The 5,461-nt window shown below is 51.5% G+C and overlaps 1 non-coding gene across 1 annotated transcript; it reads left to right on the plus strand.

The window, feature by feature from the left end:
• Nucleotides 1-3,271: 3,271 nt before the first annotated feature.
• On the plus strand, nucleotides 3,272-3,426 carry LOC146719482 (5.8S ribosomal RNA). Its single transcript, XR_014926510.1, has one exon. It is a non-coding gene; the product is annotated as a 5.8S ribosomal RNA (ribosomal RNA).
• The last annotated feature ends 2,035 nt before the right edge of the window (nucleotides 3,427-5,461 follow it).

Here is a 5,461-nt window from a genome sequence, read left to right on the forward strand (position 1 = left end):
CATTCCTCAATCAGTCTACCACGCCTTCACTCTCTCTCTGCCGCCCTTCCACCCTTGCTAAACCACAGGTAGAGACGGCATTCGCATCCCCTACCTATCACAGACGCTTTCCCCCGCCGGCCGTCTCACATCTCTGTCCCCTGACGCCAAGTACGGCTCGATAACTTTCCATACGGCAATACCTGGACAACCCCAAAACCTTCGCGCCAAGTTTCCCCCTCAACACACACTTCTCCAATTTTTATTTGTACACCTCCAAAGCAACATCACTCTAACCTAAGACATTTACACCCTGTCTTTCACCGTCCACTTTTCGCACAAACACTCCAAAATTTTTGGCAAGCCCCCCACACTCCATCCTTTCATACGGTTCTTCGCAGTGCGAACACCCCTCGACTTTTCGCCCCGGGATCATCTCACCCAGATCACACATAACCGCATACGCCCCCTGGCATTTAACTGCAACCACATTCCGCACCATTCATTCGTCATTATTCTGCTTTCCTCCTCTAAAGAAAGCTCTCACCGTATTCCGGACACCCTTTGGCAGAACCGAGTGATCCCCAAATTTGCTCCTTTTTTATTTTTCAATTTCTACCACACTTTTTCCCTTTTTACAATCTCTCATCATTGTCCTACCCTCCACATTTTTGGCACATCCTTTCCTTTTCGGTCTTGCCGCATCAGTCCCAAAAGCGAACAATGTGGGACCCAAACACTGAAAAACTCTTTTTACCCCTAAAGGGGCCTTCCCAAAGCACAACCTGTCCCGTCCCCACCGGAGCCATTCTTATTTCCCTCGTACTTCTAATATCACATTTTCCGCAGTTTGCATCTTTTTTTTCGATCCTATCACACCCACGTTCCATAAAAAACTCTCTCACCACTGCCCCTTTACAAGCTCCTCTCATAAAATTTCTCCATTAACCCCTTCACGTCGCCATACTTCGCGGCAATCGTACAAAATGACTTTTGGGCTATCTTTCAAAGGGAAAAATTCCCAAACCCTTTAAGGGCCGCATTCCCCAAACTGACCACACCATCTTATTCTTTTCAACTCCCCTTCCCCCGCGCTCATCGTCCAATCGCTACAAAAAACCAAAAAAAAAAAAACCCCCCTTCCCACTTTTCCTCCCCGTTTTATTTACCGCACATTCAGTGACTTGCTTTACATGCTTACATTCTCCTCCTTTTAAATTTCCTCACTGTCACACTCGCACTTGCATCTCCCCTCACATTCCGCGATAACTCTTCTCTTTTTCGTTTTCATTTGTTTTTACATACCTTCCTGTACTTTTCATCACGCTCTTTTCAACATTTTTTTTGCACTCACCGCCGCCAAGCTCTTCCCTTTCCGCCGTAGGGTAAAAATTTCCCGCCGCTCGACCAACATCATCCATTTTCCCCTGTATTTCTCCTCATTTTTTGCACAACATTTTCCATCTGTTCCTCATATTCTCCCACCATTTCCAGTATTTTCTCACTCGCCACGTCTTTGAATTTGGTTCGGTCTCCGTAAACAGGAATTACGGAGTCTTCGCACCATGTACTCTCATACACGCTATCTCTCACTCCGCAAACGCTCTCATTTTCCTCCCCATCTTAATCAAGAACGAACATAGAGGTTCGAAGGCGAATCAGATACCCGCCCCTAAGTTCTAACCATAAACGATGCCAGCAGCTATGCCGCCGAAGTTCTCCGATGACCGGCGGGCTGCTTCCGGGAAACAAAGCTTTTGGTTCCGAGAAGTATGGTTGCAAAGCTGAAACTTAAGAATTTACGGAAGGAAGCAACCACCAGGATTGGAGCCTGCGGCTTAATTTTTGACTCAACACGGAAACCTCAAAACCAGGCCCAGACACCGGAAGTATTGACCGATTGATAGCTCTTCTTGATTCGGTGGTGGTGGTGCATGGCCGTTGCTTAGTTTGTGGAGGATTTTGTCTGGTTAATTCTGATAACGAACGAGACGCTAAGCGCAAATAGGCGGACCTTATGGTAAATCGCGAAGGCCCCCGGCTTCGGCTTGCGGTTTTATACCAACGTCAAACAAATTTCTTAGAGGGACAGGCGGCTTCTAGCCGCACGATATTGAGCAATAACAGGTCTGTGATGCCCTTAGATGTTCTTGCCTCACGCGCGCTAACACGAAGGAATCAGCGTGTGTCTCTGCCGAAAGGCCCGGGTAACGCCGCTGACCTCCTTCGTGTCTAGGGATTGGGGCTGCATTGTTCCCCATTAACGAGGAATTCCCCCAGTAAGCGTCGGTCATAATCTCGCGTTGATTACGTCCCTGCCCTTTTTACACACCGCCCTCGCTACTACCGATGACTGATTTAGTGAGGTCTTCGGACTGGTGCGCGCAATGTCTCGGCATTGCCGATATTGCCGGGAAGATGATCAACTTGATCCTTTAGAGGAAGTAAGTCGAAACAAGGTTCCTATGTGAACCTCCGAAGTATCATTAACGTTCCGGAGGTCCTGCTCTGCGTCGAGAGTCCTCTCTTTTGGGAGAGACGCGCGCTCGCAGCAGTCGGCGATCTGAATGGACGCGCTGAAAAGGCGCTCTCAGAGAAAAAGAAAATAACGGATTTGACGAAATTTGTTGTTGTGTTTTGATATAACGACGGACGCCGTCGCGCCTCTCTGACCGAAAGTAGTCGGCAAGCAGAGCAGCGCGCCCGGCGGTGGTCGACGACGATTCGGAGCGAGACGCTTCGCGATCACGCTCGTGTGTGTGCCATTCTCCGGTCACACACACACACAGAGCGTCGATTCGGCGTTGAGCGCGAACCGGTGGTAACCTATGCCCGCGCACGCGTGTGTGCAGCACCCACGACGTTCGTCGACGCGCGCCCTCCCCGTTGTCGCGGGGCAGCGGTCAGCGTGCCGAGAACACACGGTGTGCGACCGCGAGTGCCGAGCGAGAGGACCCCCATATATTATTATAATATATATATATAACACAGAGAAGGGATCGATGATATTTCGACCAATCTGTCAACTGTGTCGGTCCGACGGTTTCTTCAAAGAGCTTCCGCCCCGGCTCTCCCGTTGCGGGAGAGACGCTCCGAACGAAAACACACAACTCTATCTTTGTGCCGTAGCCTTCCCTGGCGGGAGGCGGCGGTCCGCGCGCGTCCTCGGACGCGCGCGGACAGGCTGATCGAAGAGCCACCACGATTATTCTCTCTCTCTCGTCCGAAAGAAGAGACCACAATGGTTGAACGAGAAGCGCGTTTCTCCGCGAACGCAAAAATTTCGAACGATTACCCTAAACGGTGGATCACTTGGCTCGTGGGTCGATGAGGAACGCAGCTAATTGCGCGTCAACTTGTGAACTGCAGGACACATGAACATCGACATTTAGAACGCACATTGCGGTCCACGGATACAATTCCCGGACCACGCCTGGCTGAGGGTCGTTTTAGTACCCTAAACTGCTTGCGTCCGAAAAGCGCGCACGGCCACGACGCGGGCGACCAGAAAATGGCGCGCGCGTCGCCTGTGCCCTGTGCAACGCTTACAATGGGCGTACGAGCAATCGTTGGCACGTTCGCCCGAGGTGTCTGTGCCGCGCCGACCGGCCGCGGTGCAAATCCTGGCGTCGTCTGAAATGACACACCGAAATGATAATAATAAGGAGGAGAAGCGCACAAGCGTGTAAAACGTTGGCGAACGCGCGCCCAGAGAATGCTGCGCGAATTAAGAGGGGGAGCGTGTTTGTGTATCCAAGTCGTGTGTGTATGCGAGAGCCGAGGAGAAATGGGATGAGAGTAAGAGCGCGCGCAAAGGGAGCAACAAACGGCCAAAAAAAGGGTCAGGACGGTAAATGGCACCGCTTTCCCTAGAGCGGCGCGTGCGTCGTTGTCTCCCGAAAGTAGGTAGCGCTTGTCTCACCGTCTCTCCTCTCCGTACATCACACAGACTGACCGGACTGCTCTCGCACTCTGTGCCGCGTCTCTCGGTGCGATAGCGCTCGCGCGTCTTATGCCGAGGCGCCCTTGCCCGCACACATAACGGTATTACGGAGCAATATACGGCGCGTCGTCGTCCGGCGGAGAGAGCATTCGTAATCCTTTACCTCTTTACGGAGAAGGGTTTTGAATCGCGAGCCGACCGCGTGTCCGAGTCCACGAAATTTTCGTAAAGCGAAAAAAGGGGACCGGCGTGCCGCGTCGTGTACTCGTCGAATCGATTCCGCCCGAATTTCGTATATAAAAGAGAAGGGAGAGCCGAGAATCTCGAACCCCGCGATATATCGTCTTCATTACCACCAACGAGTGTGTGTGCGGTTAGCGCCCCGGCGATTTGCCTTCTCGCGTATTTCGTGTGCTGCCGCTGCTGCTCTCTCGTTCGACGCTCTCTCTCTTTCCCTCTTATAATATATATTATAGAGGAGAGACGACGATGAGCGACGCGGAGGAGGCAAACGGCTACGAAAACTCACTATGCGACGACCTCAGAGCAGGCGAGATTACCCGCTGAATTTAAGCATATTATTAAGCGGAGGAAAAGAAACTAACCAGGATTTCCTTAGTAGCGGCGAGCGAACAGGAAAGAGCCCAGCACCGAATCCCGCGGTTCCGCCGCAGGGAAATGTGGTGTTTGGGAGGATCCGCTTATCCCGAGGTGCCGCGTCGCGTCCAAGTCCATCTTGAATGGGGCCACTTACCCGTAGAGGTTGCCAGGCCCGTAGCGACCGGTGCGCGCCTCGGGAGGATCTCTCCTTAGAGTCGGGTTGCTTGAGAGTGCAGCTCTAAGTGGGTGGTAAACTCCATCTAAGGCTAAATACGACCACGAGACCGATAGCGAACAAGTACCGTGAGGGAAAGTTGAAAAGAACTTTGAAGAGAAAGTTCAAGAGTACGTGAAACCGTTCAGGGGTAAACCTAAGAAACCCAAAAGATCGAACGGGGAGATTCATCGTCAGCGGCGCTGGCTTCGCGTCGGTCGGCGATGTCCCGCGGAGTCCTTGCGGCTCGCGCCCCCCCCCGGGGCGTCTCGTTTTCATCGCGAGAAGATGCGCACCCAACGTACACGTTGGGGCAAAGATGGAACTATGCTGGCGACGAAGTCAGGGGGAAACCTGATGGGGGTCCGGGAGCTTCTGACTGCAAATCGATCCCTCGAACTGGGGATATGGCAAAAAACTAATCAACCATCTAGTTTTTTTTTTTTTTTTTTTTTTTTTTTTTTTTTTTTTTTTTTTTTTTTTTTTTTTTTTTTTTTTTTTTTTTTTTTTTTTTTTTTTTTTTTTTTTTTTTTTTTTTTTTTTTTTTTTTTTTTTTTTTTTTTTTTTTTTTTTTTTTTTTTTTTTTTTTTTTTTTTTTTTTTTTTTTTTTCCCCCCCCCCCCCCCCCCCCCCCCCCCCCCCCCCCCCCCCCCCCCCCCCCCCCCCCCCCCCCCCCCCCCCCCCCCCCCCCCCCCCCCCCCCCCCCCCCCCCCCCCCCCCCCCCCC

This window comes from Nylanderia fulva, unplaced genomic scaffold (assembly GCF_048542155.1).
Source record: "Nylanderia fulva isolate GAGA-0341 unplaced genomic scaffold, ASM4854215v1 Scaffold970, whole genome shotgun sequence".
NCBI lineage: Eukaryota > Metazoa > Arthropoda > Insecta > Hymenoptera > Formicidae > Nylanderia > Nylanderia fulva.